Here is a 21,534-nt window from a genome sequence, read left to right on the forward strand (position 1 = left end):
CCTCTGCCCACCCCCTGTTTGTGCACTCTCTCTCTTTCTTAAAAAAATAAAAAAGTTTAACAATTTAAGAAACTATAGAAATAAGCAGCAATTAATTAAGATGATATAAAAATCAGGAACATATAGGTATACAACATACACACATAGGTGGAGGTCGTTGGTGTCACCTGCCAGCTGCCAGGCTCCTTTGCCTGCTCTTCGGCTCCCCACCGCCCCAACCAACCATGCCCCAAGAAAACCAGGCATGACACGGGATGACCTGTTCAATACCAATGCCTCAATTGTGGCCACCCCGACTGCTGCCTGCGCCCAGCATTGCCCCGAGGCCATGATCTGCGTCATTTCAAATCCTGTCAACTCCACCATCCCAATTGCAACTGAGGTTTTCAAGAAACACAGAGCTTACGACCCCAATAAAATCTTCAGAGTGACGACCCTGGACATTGTCAGGGCCAACACTTTCATTGCAGAACTAAACGGTTTGGATCCCGTGTGAGTCAATGTTCCCGTCATTGGTGGTCATGCCGGGAAGACCATCACCCCCCTGATCTCTCAGTGCACTCCCAAGGTGGACCTTCCCCAGGACCAGCCATCACTGGGCTGATCCAGGAGGCCTGCACGGAGGTGGCCTCCTTTGAAGGCCAAAGCTGGAGCAGGCTCTGCCACCCTGTCCATGGCAGAGCTGGAGCCCGGTTTGTCTTCTCCCTTGTGGATGCAATGAACGGGAAGGAAGGAGATGTTGAATGTTCCTTTGTTAAATCCCAGGAAGCAGACTGTGCCTATTTCTCCACACCGTTACTGCTGGGGGAGAAGGGCATCGAGAAGAATCTAGGCATTGGCAAGATCTCCCCTTTTGAAGAGAAGATGATAGCAGAAGCCATCCCGAGCTGAAGGCCTCCATCAAAAAGGGAGAGGACCTGGAAAAAAAAAATAGGTACTGTATGTTTAGATTTCAGTATTAAAAGTTTCCTTTTCTACTGATAAATCACAAAATAAAGAATCTCAATCCTGGAAAAAAAAAAAAAAAAAAGGAGAGGAGTTTGTGAAGAACATGAAATGAAAGGGCAGCCAGCTAGCAGTCCGTTTCCCTAACTTATGAAGGCATCATGTCCCTGCAAAGCCATCTCCTGCCCTCATGTTTCTGTTGCGTTAACCACGAGTGTCATGTGAACCTCACTGCCCCTTCCAACCACAGGTCCCTCGATGTGTGCATCAATAAAAGCAGGCTTCCATTTTGTTAAAAAAAAAAAACAAAACATACACACATACAATCATAGTGGAAGATTTCCCACTGTATTCTCAGAAATTATTGGATAAAAAAGACAAAAAAGTAACATATCATGAACATTTTCTTATATCACTTAGATCTTTAATTTCATTTGTAATGCCTTTATGGTTTTCTTAAATAGATTGACAATGAAATTAAATGACGTCTTTTGTTGGACATTTACCACAATTCCAATTCCTTGCTTTGCAAGCAGCATTGTAATAGATACACATATTGCACTATTTTTAGACTCCTATAGGTTTGAATTTCTATCTGGTATCATTTTCTTTCAGTCTAAAGAACACTGTTGAGCATTTCTTATGGTGCAGGTCTGCTGTTGATAAATTCTTTCAGTTTTTGTTTGTCCAACAATTTTATATTCATTTTTGAAGGATATTTTTCACTGTATATATGTTTCTTGATTTCAGCACTTTAAATACAATATTGTATGGTTTCCTGGCCTTCATTATTTCTAAGAAGTCAATGTTAATTCATGTGTTTCCTTGTATGTGAAGATGTAAAATATTTATTTTTCTTTATGCATTCAAAATTTTTGTTGAAATTTTACCCAACAATTTTACTATGTTGTGCCTAGGGGTGTGTGTGTGTGTGTGTGTGTGTGTGTGTGTGTGTGTGTTTATCCTGCTTGGGGTTTTCTGAGTCTTCTGAATCTCATAAAAATACATGTTTGTTTGTTTTTTTTTAAACTACACTTGGGAAATGTTGGCTGTTACTCCTTCTAAATATTTTTCTGCCTCATTGTCACCATTTCCCGCCTCTGAGACTCCATTACACATAGTTGGGGCTGATATTATCCTACAGGATCCTGATGCACTGTCACTTTTCCTCAACTCTTTTTTCTCTTTTTTTAATGTTTGGATAATTTCTACTTATCTTTCTTGCTTTGTTTCTTTCTCTTGTCATTTCTAATTTGCTGTTAGAAATGCCCTTTTTTTTTTTTTTTCCATTTAGGTTTCTTTTTTTTTTCCACATCTAGAATTTCCAGTTGTGTTTTCTCTATAGTTTCTTTTTTCCTGGACTATGCGCCACAGCTTTCTGATTTCTTTTCATGTCTACGAGGCTTCATTCTCTACTAGATGTTGTTAATGATGAACTGGAGAGACTCTAGATTTCATTATATTCCTCTGGAGAAAGTAGATTTATGTTCAAGTATACCATTTAATCATTGTTATTCAACTTATATTTGTGTGGGCTTGGTTTATTACAATTTCTTAGGCAGACTTGTGAAAAGCCACACTTTTTCCTAAGTTTGTTGTTTTTGTTTAGCTTGAAAGGACTTACCTTTTAATCTCTGCCCTCTCTATAGGTCTTATCAGGTTTTTGTTTTAAGCTTGGTTAGGGAGACTCTATCGTAGGCTTTCTAGAATAGGTTTCTATTCTTAAGGTTTGGCCTGTTTGGCATATCAGTTGAATACCAGGGGTGTCAACAAGGAGTTAAGGATGCCTCCCCACTCCAGCCAGGCTGGACTTCCATTGTTCCCTCACACTGCTGAACCTTTTTCTGTTCTACTCTCATCTCTGGTCAACTTGCCTTTTGGAAATCCTGTTTTCTTGTCCTGTACAAGTATAGCCCAGGCATAGACATAGAGTTCCAGGGAATTCCCATAGATACTTCTGGGACCTTATCTCTGTACAACTTCCTTCTTTCTCATTCCAAACCACAGACTGTAGATTCTGTAGTGGCCCCGAACTCTATTCTCTACCTCTTCAAGTCATCAAGTTACGTGAACTGTTAGGACTTTTGCTTGCTGCACCATGACCTAAACATGGTTTTCATGCACACCTAGGACACTCATCCTTAAGTGGAACCTGCATCCTCCTGTTTCTTTTTCAGGAATCAGTTCTGTGCTCCCTACTGCCCAGGGCTTTATAAACTTTGTGTTTTCTATATTTATGAATAATGGGAGGGTTAGTTCAGTATCAGTTTCTCCATCATAGCTAAAAGCTAAATCCAGATAATCTATTTTTTATTCTAGAAATTTTACTTCATAGTTTGTATAGATTTTGATTCTCGGGATCCCTGGGTGGCACAGCGGTTTGGCGCCTGCCTTTGGCCCAGGGCGCGATCCTGGAGACCCGGGATCGAATCCCACATCGGGCTCCCGGTGCATGGAGCCTGCTTCTCCCTCTGCCTGTGTCTCTGCCTCTCTCTCTCTCTCTCTCTCTCTCTCTGTGACTATCATAAATAAATCAAAATTAAAAAAAATTAAAAAAAAGATTTTGATTCTCTAGCAAAAATCTCCATCTTCATCTCTATTGTCTTGAACAAATTAATTGCATTTACTGTAAAGACCTCACTACCCAAATCACAATGGGTTTGTTTCTATTTTTTGTATTATTTTTCTTTTAGGTTTTTTGATTAGATAGTCCTGTCTTTTTGTGTGACTAGTAGTGTTTTATTTTGTTTTGTTTTATTGAGGTATATAGGACACACCAAAAAATGGAAAAATCTTTAATTTACAATTTGATAAATTATTACATATGGATAATAAGTGTGGAAATCACCAAGATTAAGATATAGAATGTTTCAGAATCCTGAAAGGCTTGCTTGTACTTTCTTCCAGTCACTAGTTCCTAGAGGAAACCATTATTCTGGTTTCTATGTCTACATATTAGTTTTTAAACTTCATAGAAATGAAATAACATTTTATGTACTCTTCTGTGTCTAACATCATCCACTTTATGATGTCTCAAGGTTCATCCATGTCGTCCTGTGTATCAGTAGTGTGTTTTCTCCCATTTTGTGAATTATTCCATTGACTGAATCTGCCACATGTTATTTACCATTCTATTCTTGATAGACACAGAGGTTGCTTCCAGCTGAGGGTATTGAAGTACAGCTATGATTATTCTTGTTTATGATTTCTGAGACATTTAAGCTCTCGTTTCTATTGGGTTGAGAGTAGTGCACATAGAGTTTAGTTTTATAAGATATTTCCAAATAATCTACCAAATATTTTGTTCTTATCTCAGTGGAACTGCTCTTTGGAAGCTTTCCAATAACCTTGCCAGGTGTAAGGGCTGCCTGACTCTCACTCACAGATATTCAGGGCATCCCCAGATATAAGATATTCTAGTTTTTCAACCTCCTTTCCAATACCTGATATTATCAGTTCTAATTTTGCCACTCTCATGGGTATGTAATAGTATTTCATAACGGTTTTATTTGCCATCTCTCTAATGACTAATGATATTGAGTATACTCTTTTATGTTCATTCATTCTATTTATTTTATAAATATATAATGAAAGTAATGATGATGTAAACTGATACTAACTTTTTTCTGAAGAGGGTTCTTTTTCCTTCACAGGGAAGGTAGAATGGACTTTGAAGTGATAATGTCTCTTACAGATGTTGGGGGGCTCCCCTGACTGTAATCCTATGATGCAGAGAAGTGTACATCTTCCCCTAGGCTTTCCTTTCCTTAGTTTGTTGGAGACCTCCTCACAGATCTCTAGCTCTTAGAATCCTATCACCCCTCTAGGTGCTCCTCAGTGGCAAAATTTCACTTATATGTATGATACTTTTAAAAAGAGATATCTATTGCCTTTACTTATAATTAAATAAACTAAAAAGAGGGCAACCTGGGTGGTTCAGTGGTTGAATATCTGCCTTTGGCTCAGGTTATGATCCCAGGGTCCTGGGATCGAGCCCCACGTAGGGCTCCCTGCAGGGAGCCTGCCGTCCCTCTGCCTGTGTCTCTGCATCTCTCTCTCTCTCTGTCTCTTATGAATAAATAAATAAAATCTTAAAAAAAAAGAGTCATGAGACAAGCTCCATTATTTGCTTTGAAAATTTACATTTGGTGTGTCAACTCACTTTGAAATTTTATATCCATGGTACTATGGGAGGCTGATCAATTGTCCTGCAAACGTGTCCACATCTCCAGACCATGGTTGGTTATTACTGTCGCAAAAGGAAACTAGTATGGCTCTCTTGGTGCCTCAGGCAAAATTTCAAATTTTGCATTGTTACTGGAGCCCGAAATGCCCATAGAAGACTGGATTATTTGATTAGCTGGATTAATAGCACGTGCTGCTTCTAACTACAGGACAGACATGAAGTACTTAGGAAGGCTCCTAAATTCTAAGTTCTACACCCCCCGTGGGCCATGCTGGCACGGGTTAGCCTTTGGTTTTATTATACCTGGTGGCAAATACCAGCTCTCCCGGTTTCATTAGCCAAGTGACTTTGGGGATGTTACCGCACCCATTCTTATTTATCTATAGAAAAAGGGATAGCAATAATCTGCCTTTCCAGATTTGTCTGAGGACAGAAGTTAGCTAAAATTTGAAAACCTTTTAGTCAGTACCTGCCATGTAGCAACTGATTTTAAAAGCCATTGAACAATTAATAGTTAACAAATAATAAATACTTTTGACTGGTGACAAAATTGGTGATATTTGGATTCATGCTGAATTCAATTTGGAAGTGTTTATTGAGCATTTACTCAATGCTCAGAATAATCTTAGGTGCTGAGGAGCATTTAAAAATACTAACCCATAATGTGGTTACAAAAGCGCACCTTACCCTGACCAGCCCAGGATGTCAAGATGTCTCCCTGATTCCAGAAGACAGTGTCTTTGCAGAAGGTAGTCAGCTTTGAAATGTCAGTTTCCTCTTTGGTAAAAATAACTGCTCATCCAATATAAAATATATTTAGTAGGGCTATTGATGAATAAATCATAAAAGATACACACTTGAAAGGTTAATATTGACATCCTGTAAGACATAACTTTATGTGCAGCACAACTATTGATCAGGCTGTGGTGATAGGCTGGAATGTTCCAGTGCGGATTGTTTACAGGAGGAGCAAAGCCCGTGCTCAGAGGAACTGGGCTCTTTAAGAAGGTGAAACTGTTTAAGCCAGATTTTGGAATTTCCAGTCTAGCCCATCAGCTGATTAGTTTGTCTCTTGCAGCTATGATAACGAAAGCTACTCCCTGTGTCTAAGAAGAGATATCTGATGTACTTTGGGTAATTGTGACCCTCCCATTTACCCAGGTAAAGGAGTCAAGAGGAAGTTGCCATGGGCGTGAAAAACGCTCTTGAAGAAAGAATCTTGTGTTTGACTTGTTTAACCCACAAAAAACTAAGAAAAGCTTTTTGGTGATATATTGAGCCTTTACTAATTCCTCTCTGACTAATAGACATCAATGAGATTATTTTAAGAAAATAAGTCAACTAGGAGTAATGTTTCTTTCAATAATAAATTATTGGACCATAAATCAGTGAATGGCCAATAATTATCCCAGTAGAGGGTACAATGAGTATATTCGGCTTAGAGAGCTGAATGTACAGAGTACTTTTCATTTATTTTTTCTAACTGCTACATATCAAAAGAATGATTAAGGAACCACTGGCTAGATCTGGCTATTTCTGGCATAATTATGTAAATAAAAAGAAAAAATGTTATTGTATATACACACATATATAAGCATATGCTACTACTATACCCCCCAATTTTTTTATTTTACCCCCCAAAAATTTAATAATCAAATTTGTTTCTCTAACTTTTTGTTTCAAAATCATTTCAAACTTATATAAATGTTGCCAAAACAGTACAAAGAATTCTTGTACAAACTTTACCCAGATTCTGAAAATGTCAATAGTATAATTATCATAATGAAGAAATTAATGTTGATACAATATTATTACCTAAACTATAGATCTTATTAAAATTTCATCAATTGGCCCACTAATGTCCATTTTCTGGTCCAGGATCCAAGCCAGCATCACACATGACATTTAATTATGTCTCCTTAACAACCATTAATCTGAAACAGCTCCTCAGTGTTTGTCTTTCATGACTTGATGATTTAAAGAGTACTGGCCAGCTGTTTTATAGATTGTCCTTCAATTTGAGTTTGTTTGATATTTCTTTGATTCAATTGAAGTTATGTATTTTGGGCAAGGAAACAAAAAAGGGATGTCGTGTCCTTCCCAGTGCATAATTCAGAAGTTTTATCTCTTTCTCTTCTTTACCAATTCTTAGCAGTCAATTTGTCCCACAACTGGTAATACTGACTTTGATCACTTTGTTAAAACGATGTGGCCAATTATCTCACTTTTTCTTTTCTCTTTCTTTCTTCTTCTTCTTTTTTTTTTTTTTAGTCCTCTGGGGGAATTTTCTTCAAGAGTGCTTAAAATTCCTGTTTGTCAACCCACCTTTGTCCCCATCCCTAGTCTTAGTATTCATTGATGATACTTACCTGAAACGATCATTACTGTGGTGATTTTCTATTTCCATCATTCCTTTTATGTTTATTGCCTGGAATTCAACTGTAAGAAAAAAATATCCCCTTCTTCCCATTTTTAAAAATTTGTTCAACTAATTATTAATAATAATATGGACTAGTGACTTCTTATTTTACTCGCTATATTGTCAATGAGTTTCTGATTTATCCTTTCAGACTTTCCCATGCTTACCACGTATATTTTGTTATTTTCTCTGACAGCTTACTCAGAAGCTATCACAATATAGAAATTCTTTGGATCTGAATCCTGATACAAAGAAACACTTTGTGTAGCAGACATTCTTGTGTATGGCTGTTAAGTATGGATCTAATTTGACCTATTGTGGATGGGCTACTCAGCTGTCCCGGTGCCATGTATTACAAGTCCAAGTTGGCCCCATTGATTTGAGGTACCAGCTTTAGCACATACCTCAGCTACTCCCTCCCAGTGTCACACTCCCTAACTTGCAAGCATTAGTCTACTACCTTCAAATTCTGGATTTCTAATATTTCATTCTTAAGAAAACTTTCTATGCTTCCAGCTCTCACTTAAATAGTCCCTTAGTTCTCATCTGACCTCATCAAAACTTCAGGTTCCAATTAACAAATCCTACCCCTCTCTCATAATCCCTTACTTCTGTTTCCATTCTCTCTTCATCCAGGTAAGAGTCTGTCACCTACTATATCAGTGTTTGGGAATCTCAGAAGCTTACAGGAGCAGGCAAGAGACATTAATGATGGAAATTGGCAAACACAGCACATAAAGAACATGCAGGGGTGTGACGAACCAAATGGACTGTGCTCCATCTGAAAGCATTCAAATGCCTTGTTTTAATACAATGAGTGAACCCCCACCCCCACAATTGGTCTCCAGGTGAACTTTGTCCACTTGTCTCTCCCCTTATTTCTATTTATTGCTATCCTCTAAAACCTCAACTTTTGTTGAACCCACTGTCTGCTTTCCCCATCTCTGCACCCAGGTTACTTCACATTGCAAAAGGAAAAAAAAAAAAAATGTACTGTAGGGCTGCCCAGCTTCACTTTCAATTCCCTGTCACATCCTGAAGTGGGCGTTCCACACCCTTCAGCCACTCTTCCACATTTCCAGAAAGCTTTCTATTCCTCTCTCAGACACAACTATTTCATACTTTCTCCTCTTCATGTGCCTTCTTATTAGAATGCTTTTAGCTGTAGTAATAGAGTTGCCAACTAAAATGACTTCTATATCTAAGAAATCCACTCTCTAACTTTATTTATCCTGTTTATTTCTTCCTTAGCAATCATTACAATCTGCAATCATTTGGGGTTTTGTGTACTGTTTCATTTTTTTAATGTCCCTCAACCAAAACATAAACTCTCTGGGGACAAAGACCCTATGTCTTAGTATTCACCAAGTTCTCCAGGATCTGTAACAACATTAGGTCCTCAATACATTAGGTCCTCAATAAAACTTGTTAAATGGAGGGATTAATCGGGGCAAAGGTTCAGCACATGTGCAATTCCAAGAAATCCAGGACAAAGAGTTGCTGCAGGTAAAGTCTAGAGCAGAGCTTGGCAAACTTTTCCATAAAAGGCCAGAAAATAAATATGTTCAGCATCACAGGCTGTACAGTCTCTGTCATAACTATTCATTTCTGTTACGATACCAGGAAAGCAGCCCTGGGTAGTACATAATGAATGGAGGTGGCTGGATTTGGACCACAGTCATTGTTTGCAGACCCCTGGTCTAGATGAACATATCTTTGCACAAACCAGAATCCCCCCACTGCTACTTGTGGGTGCTCAGTAAACTATATATGAAAGTACATGTTCACATCTTTATTATTTCCTGAAAGGTAGCACATCAGAGTGGTTGAGAGTATGGACTCTAGAGCCAGATTACTTGGTTCAAGTCCAGGTCAGCCACTTATGTGATTTGTGACCATGAACAAGTCATGCCTCTCTGCCCTTCTGTTTTCTCATCCTTAAAACAGAGATAATTACAGTGTCCATGTCATAGGGGTGTATGAGGATTAAATGAGGTAATCTTCATGAAACACTTAGAGCAGAGCTTGGCACACAGGAAGTGCTTGACGTCTGTGTTGAGTAAATGTGGAGTAAGTCTTTGGTTAGTACTTTGCATATCTTGTCCCATTCTTTTCTCACAGAAGCTCAGAGAGGTCATATGTGTATTTTAAAGCCATGAAAAGGGATCCCTGGGTGGCGCAGCGGTTTGGCGCCTGCCTTTGGCCCAGGGTGCGATCCTGGAGACCCGGGATCGAAGCCCACGTCGGGCTCCCGGTGCATGGAGCCTGCTTCTCCCTCTGCCTATGTCTCTGCCTCTCATTCTCTCTCTCTCTCTCTGTGTGACTATCATAGATAAATTAAAAAAAAAATTTAAAGCCATGGAAAATAGGATTCAAAGAAACTAAGTAAGATTCCTATGGTCACACAGCTAGTAAGTGTTAGTAGTAGGGCCGAAGAAATACATTTAGAGATTAAGAGATCTGTGAAGAGATTAGAATGTTTTTCTCCTACTCAATATGAATTAAAAATAAAAGTAACTGATATGGATTCGCTTCTATGCTAGTTTTAAAAGACGGCCGCCAATCCTGTGACGTGTTTCTCCTCAAAAGCAATCCCTTTCTCTTGAAGCTGTGTGGATTTGAGACTGCTCTCACCAAGAGAGTTTGATGAAAGTGACACTATGTGACTTTCTTTCTTTCTTTCTTTCTTTCTTTCTTTCTTTCTTTCTTTTTTTTTTTACTATGTGACTTTCAAGGTTACATCATAAAGGGCCACTCAGCTTTGGAAGTGAGAGGAAGACAATCTCCTAGAACTCTGAGCTGTCATTTAAAAAGTCAAATTAGGGATCCCTGGGTGGCGCAGCGGTTTGGCGCCTGCCTCTGGCCCAGGGCGCGATCCTGGAGACCCAGGATCGAATCCCATGTCGGGCTCCCGGTGCATGGAGCCTGCTTCTCCCTCTGCCTGTGTCTCTGCCTCTCTCTCTCTCTCTCTGTGTGACTATCATAAATAAATAAAAAATAAAAAAAAAATAAAAAAAAATAAAAAGTCAAATTACCCTGAGGTTGCCATGTTGTGAGGAAGCCCAAGCCACATGGAGAATCCATTCATAGGTTCTCAAGCTTATAGTTCTATTTGAGCCTAGTCTTGAAGTCATCCCAGCCCAGGAGCCATACAAATGAGTGAAAGTCTTCACAAGAATCCAGCCTCTGGCCATGGAGTAACTCACAGACATTTAATTCTTCCTTTCTGAGACTCTAGATATCATCCATCCCCACTGTGGTCACCACAGAATCCTGAGCAAAAGAGTTGGTGTTTCATGCAACTAAGTTTTGGGGTGCTTTGTTAGCACAGTGATAAACAGGACATTTTTCCAGATTTTCCTAAACTACAATATAGTTCAGCTCATTAATGCTGGTCTTCCTTCATTCCTTAGTGGTCTTCCTTTGTACCTAAACTCTTCTGAGTCATCAAGCATTAGAAGGACTTAAGATTTAAACGCAGAAAGTCTTCTTTGAAGCAGGGCTGCTGACCCCCATGCTCTAATAGCAGATCACAAGCAAATCATTTCATGGGGGACGGGGGGGTTAGTTCTCTCTAAAATAGTGAGCAAAAACCTGTTTTGCAAGATTGCCATGAGAATCAAATGATGCCAGGGGTGTTAAACTGCTTTAAAGGAATTTGGACTGAGGCAGAGGGTAGTTTGAATCCCCCAGACTTCCAGCCCAAACAAATCAATAGTGTTGATGCCACAGCCATCAAAAGAGCAAGCACACTTCTCATCATTCATTGGGGGCTCCTAAAGGGTCTGTGTGTGTGCACGTGTGTGTAATTTAATAGTGGGCCAGCCTGGTGATTTTGAAACAACTCGAGTGTCTGACATGAAAGCGAGTGACAGTACTTGGAACGAAGGCCATGAAATGCAAGTATATTGCAAATCACTCAGTTGTGCTGTCGGGGGAATCATAGTCACCATATATATTTTCTTAAATGTAGCTTCCCAGCAAACCTTTCATAAAATTCATGACTATGACTGACCTCTGCTACATGCTTGCCTCCACAGCTTCCCCTATAACCCGGGCTTATAATGCATTGGTGGCAAATCACTGGTGATTGGCTGCTGAACAGCCATTCCCAGTGCCCTTCTCCCTTTCTTCCTCTTTCTATGGTGTCCTGAAGACCATTATTTGCCAACCAGGTTTCCACACAGCTAGGGGTAGCCCGTGTCCATGAGGAACAAGCAAAAGTCTTCTGGGAAAAGTCTTTTCATAAAATATTTCTCTTTCCTGATATAAGGACACATAATATTGGCACAGCTTTCCCCACTTAATCTTTCTATTGCCTTGGCTGTGTAATGGATGGAGTGATGGCAACCATCTTGTGACAATGAGGACAACTTCAAAAGAGGCACCTACTCTGAAATCTTTGAACCAACAACAACCTCTCTCTGTAAGGAAAATAGGTCCAAGTTTGTGTAAATCACTGAAGTTGTATTTTCTTTTACTTTGCAGATGCAGTCAATCCAGACATGACTTGTGCCATGTGTAGTTGAACACTTTCCACAAAGGACTAGGTAATAAATACTATTATATAATGCATGTATATATTCACATCTATAGTAACCATCGCTACACCATGTGGGCAGGTAACTTCTACTTTCCTATCCTTTATGAAGATGGTGGAAACAAAACTTCTTGAGTGTGAAGTCACTTAGAGGCCACACACTTCTCTTTCCCTCGACTGGTCCATGACTTCAGAGACACTCCTTCCACTTCTCCCTGTACTTTGTCACTCTGCTGGTTCAGGTCACGATCTTCTGCCTAGAACACTGCCACAGCCTCCCTGATTTTCTTTAGTCTTCCACTGTGGTGTCTCCCATTCTCTATTCTTGAGGCATCAAGGTCTTTCTAGAAGCAATGACTATTCATGTATTTCTGTGAACGCAGCATTCCAGTGCTCCTTTGTGAAAGTCTAAACTTCACTCTCCTGAGAAAACCTTCTATGACTTGGCCTTTATGTCCCCCTCCTGTGTTTCCTACAGCCAGTTCTTCTCTACTGCCCCCTTCTACAATGTCCTCAGCTCCTCACCTTCAGCCAGGCTGAACTGAAAAATCTCCTCTCACGCTATTTGAATCTCTCTGCCTGGGTCACTCCCTCTTCCCCCAGACCTCTCAGATGTAGGTACATATCCATGCTCCACTCTAGATTTGTTGTTCCTGTCATGTGCCCCCACAGTGATATACCCAATAGCTGGAGAAGCAAATATTCAAGATAAACAAATATTTTCCTACTAGATGGTAAATCTGTCTGAGAGTGAGGCTGGGGTTTGTCTTGCTCACTGTTGCAGAGTCAATGCCTAGAGAAGTACCTGGCATGTAGGTTTTGAGGGAGAAAAAAGGAAGGAATAGAAGGAAGGAAAGTAGGAGAGAAGAAAGGAAGGAAAAAATGAAGCAAACAAATGAACAAAAAGAAGGATATTTGTCTTTATAACTTGGCCTTACTCAATTCAGTGGTTTCTGTGATAGACTATTTCAAGCTCAGAAGGAAGACAGGGAGATTTTCAGTTACAATTTGGAGTACTCGTTGACTGGCTGACCCCAATCCCCATTTCCAACCTCCTTTTCTTTATCTACTTTCCAGGCAGGCCTGGTCATGGGTGAAAGTGTTGGCCAATGGGACACAAGCACAACTGTGTTGTGAGATTTCCAGGAAAGCTTTGCTTTGTTGTTTGAGGCAATACCCTTGCTTCCTTATTCCTGTCCCTTTGTTTCTGCTCTAATGTAGACTTGATGGCTAGAGCTACAGCCTCAGCCTCACTCTACCCAGGTGATGGTGAGCTTTTCTCTGCATTGATCTCTGTCTGGATTCAGTCCCCAGTTTATAATGTGGTCATGACCTGGAGTGTTTTGCAATGATATTCCTTCATGGGAAAAGCCAAAAGTAGGCGTTCACAGAATAATAGGCCAGCAAAGGACCACCGTGTAAATGTAAAAGTCAAGAACCAAACTTGACAAAACAGATCATGAGTACTAATTGCATTCAGGGAAGAAAAAATTAACATGAGCTATGTAAGACAGGGGAGGAGGTGACGGTGATGCCCGGTTTGGGCAGAGCCTTTAGGACACTTACATTCATAGAGCTTACTATGTGTTCAGCTCAGTCCTAAATATTTCACTACACAAGCTCGTTTAATCCTCACATATCCCAAGGGAAGCACTATTTTTGTGCTCACTTTGCAGATGAGGAAACAAGCTCAGAAACAGTAAGGAACTCACTCAATATCACAGAGTCAGTATTTGAACCCAGATCCATCTGACGCCAAAGCTTTTACCCCACTCCAGAACATGTGATTGGGAAGGCCTAACACATAGTAACTGCTCTGTCAGTATTCGATGAATGAATGAATGAATGAATGAATGAATGAAGCAACGATGTGAGGATGACAAGGCTCATACATCTTGGATTTGGATTATACATCCACAGTGGAGCAGGAAGCTTAAATGGAGGAGGTGTTTGTACAACCAACCACTGAATCACTGATATTTATTGAGTGCTTACTACGTGCAAAGTGCCTTAACACTTCATGACAATCCTCTTGAAGTTGACAGCAATATACTGAGCACTAAGACACTCTGCCTGGCTCTGCCCTGGGCCCTCAGGATGGCAAATTACTTGCAAGCATTCACAGCCCAAATGCAGTGAAAAGACCTGCAATGTTCTTCACGCCATAAATAGGGTTATCTCGAGCCTTAATTTACCTACTCTCCACTCACCCTCTACAACCATCAGGAGCTAGATTTCTTTGTCTCTGGGGATTTGGGAGTGATCAACAGGCTTGGATACTGTGGGAATCCACCCCCTCCTCCAGTTCTCACAAACTCCTCATAATAGGCTCCCATATAGTGTGAACAATTTACAATATAATGAATTTGTTTTATTCTGGTTCACCCTGGGCACCACAGCCCCTGCCTGCCTCCCTGTTGTTTTATTTATTCCTCGGCCATTCTCATTCTCATAGCTATTCCCTTTAGCTCTCCTTTTCTGTAAGGTCATTCTAAGGACAGGATGTTGCAATGGCCAAGATGAGTTGTGAACACGTGCAAGTCAGGTGTGTGCTGGTGATTCTCTCTCTTCTTTTGGGCTCTCTGAAATCTAGCCCATAAAGAAAAATATCACATGCTTAAGATTTAGGACCCAAATTCCGATTTTGAGGTCGGTGTCATTCAGATGAATGCCCCTGAGCAAGGCACAACAGAACAGTTACTAAGAGAGATAAGGTGATTCAGTGTCATACCTTAGTGAGCTGTAACTCACAAGGGGTGGGGGGAGACATTTTTGTAACCACTAAAATGTGTAAGGCCAGCCTCAGCCCTATATATTGCTGTTTTCCACAATGGTTGTTTCCTGGAAAATCCATCTCTTTCACCACAGGGTGCCAGGGGCATTGAAAATTAGTCAGTTTGCTCTACTGGCCTTGTTAACACTTGTGGCAGGACATTAATACAGGATAATAGTAATCACATTGGTGTTAAGTATCTGCAGTGTTAGGGCAATAGCTTTGAATCTCAACCCACTACTTCTGATTAATAGAGATACTGATGGTGGTACCAGGAAGATGGACTCCCTAGCCTTCTTGTCCAGACAGTATAAACACTCCAGAGTTAATGCTTCATTTATATGTGAATACAATCAAGATTGGTTTCTAATTATTTCTGGCACGTGCTCTTTGATGCTAGAACCTTTAAGTCACAGTGGTCAAAGGGTAATGCATCATAACAGGTTACAACATCCCCAAGGATTTCTTGATTGACATAAAAATGTTGTTTTTTTCCTCCAACTGATTGACATTATGGCAGGTGTGATGTGATGGCCAAGCTTTTAGCTGTCCATTAAAAGATATTAAATCGAGGGGATGTGGCTTCAATAATTAGCTTCCACATTGGCAAATGAGACCAGCTGGACTGTGGTTAGAGCTTTGGGGGGCTAGGGTACCTCAGGGATGTTGAAATAATTTTTCAGTTGAGTCAGAACAAACTACTTGAAAAATTTATTTCCAAATTTCTGGAGTGAGTATCTCTCTCTCTCTCTCTCTCTCTCCCTCTCTCTCTTGGTCCTAGAGGGACATAAATGGAAACCAAAGGTTTACAGTGAAGCAACAAGATAAACTCCAGCTAGAAGTAGGAAATCTGACAATGAGAAGAGTTTGTCTTTGCAAAAACGTTGTGCAAATAGGTAGGGAAATGTGTTTATTTTCAAAAATTGGACCATATGTTTCAAACATCCATTGGAAAAAGGAGCAGATGTGTCTCAAGAACTACGACACACTGTAACCAAATGAGTATGTTTGGGAAGGGTTGCAGAAGGACATCCCACTATGTTCTAAAATTTGGTGTGCCAGGAGGACAAGATTTCCTTGACCTTCTGTAACTAATCTCCCATAGTCCTGCTACTTGCGCCATAATGCTGCTTTGGTTTTACCAGAGGGTCCTCAAATACATATTTATTCATTGGAGTGTTTGAATTTTTGAAGGCAAGAAATCCATAGATTTATATCTTGCTCTCCCTTCAGGATTCCTGGGGAACAAAGACCTGGATTTTCCCCATGCCTGTGATTCAGGAGTCAATAGGAGGAAGGATGTATTACTAGATAAAGATGATTCTAAAATCCTAGAAAGGTAAACCACCGTGTTGTTGCTTAAAAATAAAACCCAGGCACACCTACTCAATGTGTTTGGTTGAGTTAACAGCTCTTCATCTTCTGGCCTTCAAGTTCACCACTCAACTAAACCAAACAAAAATTCAGTGTCTGCTATGCAGACTGATGCCAGAATCCAAAGAAAATCAGCTTTTTGAGGAGCTCACTTTGTAATGAGGGAATAGGACATAATACATATGCCAAATAACAAATCCGTAGTGCTAAAGCACTTGGAAACTGCCCTCACCAAATAGTGCAGAAGTACAAAAACCAATTCATTTGCCTGGGAAGGGAGAAATGATGTAGAGTGTCAACAAAGGCTTAAACGGAAGAGTTGATATTTAAGCTGAGCTTGAGAAATGAGTACTGTGGTGGAAGACAGAGTGGCTCGGGTGGGAAAGGGGCTTTCCGGGGCAGCAGTGTGCTTAAGGGAGGGTGTCACATGATTTCCACCCATCTTCACGTGATCTCCACCCATGATCTCACATGAACTCCCAGCAAGGCAGAGCAGCAAGGCCTTCCAGGGGATATTTATTTACTCAGGAATTGTGTATTGAGGATCTTCTCTACTCCAAGGACTGGACTATGTAATAAACATTATGATGATGAGGATAGGATATTAAGGTTAGCCTTTTTTATTTTTTTATTCTTCCTTTTTCACCTGCTGTGAATGCAACACTATTATAGAAACTCACTACTATATAATTTATTATATATCACATATATTATCCAATCATATTAAATACATTATACATAATATAGAAACTATTATATATAATATATAAGAAAGTAACTTATAAGAAAATAAGTTAAAGAAATCTGTATTCACAGTAATTTTTGTTTCTGTTGCCTGGTGGAAGAGGTGGGGAAAGGAAAGGATTGAGGTCTCTTGAAAGCAATTATAAATATATGCTATATATGCATTATATCATATAGATAATATGTATACTATATATTCACATAACATGACTTATGTATATAATATAGTATATATAATTATGCTTATATAATATATATTTGTGTAATTATGTAATTATATTTACCCAATTTTATATATACCCAAACCCTAACTTTTTTAGTAGTAATAAAGTTCTTGTGCCATGTCACAGTTGGCCATCCCCCCAAGCTTACTTTTATAAGATCACTGCTAAGCATTGATTTGAGATCAGAGGAGAGAGGGAAGGTCAGAGGAGAGAGGAGCAGTAGAGAGGAGGAAAGACGGATGTGAAGATTGGCACTAGATACTCAAGGCCTTTCAATGCCATTACCTGTTGGAAATAATGCAGCATCATAAATACTTAAGCTTGAGGTGACATAATCAAGTAAGTCAACTAAGTCAAGCAACTTACAACTAAGTATTAGAAATAGAATATTGTCAGCAGATGGCCTAAAGCAGGAAGGTAGGGGGCTGGTTCAGGCAGTTCAGGCATAAAATGTGAGGTATGATATTTTGAGGACCCCAGCTATACCAGTGGCTGTGAGAATTGATGAGAGGGTCAAAATGGAGAAATACTCATGGACTGGGAGCTGGTTAGAAGTGTCAGGTGTTAGCACAGAAGAAAGACACTGAGATTTGTGTGAAGGTTTTCCTCTTAAGCACGGTTGTGAATGTTGTGCTATTTCTGACTTAGGACATCCAAGAAGAAAAGAGAAATGGGAGGAGGTAACACCATGTACAGTTCTGGGCAAGAGGAGTATGAAATGTCTGTGGCTGTCCAGGAGGAACCACTAGATTTTAAAACAAAGGGATCTCTGGGTGGCACAGCGGTTTGGCGCCTGCCTTTGGCCCAGGGCGCGATCCTGGAGACACGGGATCGAATCCCACATCGGGCTCCCGGTGCATGGAGCCTGCTTCTCCCTCTGCCTGTGTCTCTGCCTCTCTCTCTCTCTCTCTCTCTCTGTGACTATCATAAATAAATAAATTTTTAAAAAATCTTAAAAAAAAGATTTTAAAACAAAGGTAGGAAAAATAATAACATAAAATAAAATAAAACAAAACAAAATAAAACAAAGGTAGGGAAAGGGTAGGAGGAGAAAAGCCATGGAGGAAAAGACACACAGTCAGAAAGCCAGGAGGAGCTAAGGGAAGGGAACCCATATTCATCTAGTATGTTTCAAATCAGACACCACTAGGACCTTAACCTGTGTGATGGAATGTAGTCCTCACATAAGCCTAAAAATAATCTTATCCCACTTTATATAGGCAGTTAAGATGTTTTGAAATATGAACTGACGTTTTTCCTGCAGTCTCTTTGTACCTATCAGTCTTTTCCCATGTGGCAAGTTAATTAATCCATAGGATGAATATTACAAAAGAAAGTAGGAGAAAAGGCATTTTGATTTTAAAGAGCCTAGGGCTTTAATTTTCAAAAGTAAATACCTTTAGAAGAGAATTTGAAAACCAAAAGAGTTGTGTCTCAGATTTATCGTTAGAGCCCTGGGAAGCAGAAAGGCCGGGCACAGGGGCTGTCCAGCAGGATGGGCCACAGCAGACTCACAGAGTTCCTCCTGTCTCAGCAAGAAGCAAGAGCAGAGGAAGGATGCAAGTTGAGAGTGGCAGGAAAGTGGGGAAAGGCCTTAAGGAGCCCCAAATGTCTTCCAGACCAATAGAGATGGGGATCAGCAGAGTGACCCCTGTATACTCACAAAGGGCATGAAACTAGCTCAGGTAGGGGTGAGCCTGATGAGGCTTTGGGTTCAGGAATGAGCTCTGGCACAGGGCAACCTGCAGGGACAGACAGAAAGGACCAGATGGGAATGGGCATCTCACAGGTGGGTCCTGACTAATCCAGGATCAGAAATCCTCAACCCAAATCTTAGAACTGTATTGAGTCCTTGAGACAAAGCAAGAATTTAGGGAAAAGAAAAAGGAAACCCTTGAAATGATGGAAATTGCCTCTTTGCCCCTAGCTAAATGGCAAGATCTAAACATTGGAGAAAAGTAAAGGAAATTCTGTTGCTTGCACTGCTGAATTTGTGGTCCAACATTCATAACTACAGTAATCAGTAAAATTGTATTTAGGAAAAAGGTTGAGGTGACCTCCAAAGGCCATGCAGGTAGACAATGATGGAGCTTGTATATAAGCTTGGGTTTGCGGCTCCAAGATCCTTGCTCCTGCTACAATTCCATTTGTAATGCGTATTCCCATTTTCAAGAGTCAAGATCATAATGATCAGCCATGTCAGGTTTTGAGGTCTGGGCAGGAGGAGGTCCCTAACCTTTCATGCTTTTGTTTCTCTGTAGTGGTGAGGGCAGATGATGGACTAAGTCAGCTGAAGACCAGACTCGGATCTTCGTCTGTAAACCTCCCATTGACCCATCTACTTCAAGAAGCCAGCAATGAAGCCACTACATCCTCTGACACATGAAGGTAGGAGTCGGAGTTGGGAAAGAACATAACTTTAGGAGGGAAAAGGTCAGTTAATTTTAGAGTTGTTTTTGTTGTTGTTGCCAAGTACAGGAGGTCTGTTGAAGTGGGGAAAGAAAAGCGTTGAGATCCTGTAAGGCAGTAATGGCATGAAAATGTACTATATGCCAGGGAGTGTCTATTAGTGCTTTGAAGGTGTGACCCATGGGCTAATATCATGAATGATATTCACCTGGAAGCTTGCTAGTTCTTAAGCTTTCCCCTCCCCATATCAACTAAATCAGAATCTCCAGACATGGGAGATTCTGGGCCTGGAGAATGTGTTTTGTAAGCCCCTCCACTGGCTATCACGTACACTGAACTTCATGAAGGGCTGCTATAGAAATATGGAAAGCAATGACCTGAGATGAGGAAATGGGTGATGGAGAAATATAGGCTCAAGTGAGACTGGAAATCCTAAGTATGTAAACGATCCCATCGCCATGGTTATCAGATTCTCAACGTGTGCTCTTGGCTGCTAGCTTGGAAATAGATTCAAAGAGAAAGGACCGGTGTGTTGACCCAGAATACATGAAAATTGCAGGTTACTTGAGCAAAAAGGTCAAGGAGAAGATGGAACTGAGGAGTCAAAGAGACTGTAGTTGATCTGATTAAGCCACATTAACCACACAGGTAGAGTGGAAATAATCCCAGGATGAAGACAACCGGTGGGGAGCCTTATCTGAGGATGCCATGATGTCTAAATAGTTACTTTCGTGCAGGGCGTGCCAGGAGAGGTGAAGGAGGTGGTCAGATAAAGGTGTGGTGGTACAAGGAGGTGGCTGACATGGAATGGAAATAAAAGGCAATGGAGCTTTTTCATCTGATTGATCCCGTGCCCTTTCTGATATCCCAAGCAGGCCCGTCATCAGCCATGTGGGGACAAATTACTTGGGGGAAAAAAAAACAGAAAAATAATTCCCTTTCTATAGCCTCTTGACTGGTTTTATGTCCCATCTCCCCTTGCCTTCCTGGGATTCCAGTGTTTTCGAAGGGTGAATAAATCCGCAATCCGGCTCCATCTTCCCCACCTGGGAATTAAAATGCAGCATCAGGATGTGTGCACACACAAGCCTTGCGGCTCCATGAGAGCTATTTTTTCTTTGGCCTATCTAGAGAAATCACTTGACTTCTGTGTATTGCGTTAGACCACTGTCATTAACAACAGTGGTGTCATTTTGATGTGCTCTGTGAGGCAGTGGGTGCTTTGAAGTTGAAAGATAGAACAGACATGGATAAATTGTACTCTGAGCAGCCTGCTCTTGCACCATTATTGCCAGCAATTATTTCACCGAGTGACACATCTGATAAAAAGTCAGCCACCTTCCTCCAGGAAGCATCTCAGTAGCTACAACTAGGGACTTCATTCTTTCATTCATTCTTTCACTCTTTCTTTCTTTCAACGGACAGAAGCTTGTTAATTTGCTGGCTGGAGCCTTCTGCTGCTTTTCGTCCTCCTCTGTTGGCTGTGTCTCCATTTCTGAGAGTGGGGGTTGAGGTTTTTGATGCCGGCTTCGTGGGAGCTAGCGCAGGTTAGAGCCTGTTTCCTGGGATGGGCAAGATAGTGGCCTTTTGAGGGATCCTCTCTGGGTTTCCTTTTTGCCCAATTCCTTCTCGGCCTGTCATTACCTTTGACAGTTTTCCTTTCCCGCTTTTGGAAATGCAGATGTGACTTCTTAGAAATTAAACAGCTGTGTCTAAAGAAGACCTAGCACTTGATGGGTAGTTATTTTGATCACTTACAGCGACTATGTGCAAGGCAGCGTCTTAGCACAGCTCCCAGTATTAACTCTCTCAGTCTTCGTTACAAGAAAGATCAGCATCCCCATTTTTTTTCCAACAGGGAAACAGAAGATTGGGGATGAAACAGAGGCCCCACAGCTATTAGTCAGCAGAGGAAGACCC

General features: G+C 40.6%; 1 pseudogene; it reads left to right on the forward strand.

Annotated features, from left to right (window-relative positions):
• Window positions 1-235: 235 nt before the first annotated feature.
• On the forward strand, window positions 236-20,235 carry LOC610258 (annotated as a pseudogene).
• Window positions 20,236-21,534: the final 1,299 nt, after the last annotated feature.

Source organism: Canis lupus, chromosome 4 (assembly GCF_011100685.1).
Source record: "Canis lupus familiaris isolate Mischka breed German Shepherd chromosome 4, alternate assembly UU_Cfam_GSD_1.0, whole genome shotgun sequence".
In the NCBI taxonomy this organism is placed as follows: Eukaryota; Metazoa; Chordata; class Mammalia; order Carnivora; family Canidae; genus Canis; species Canis lupus.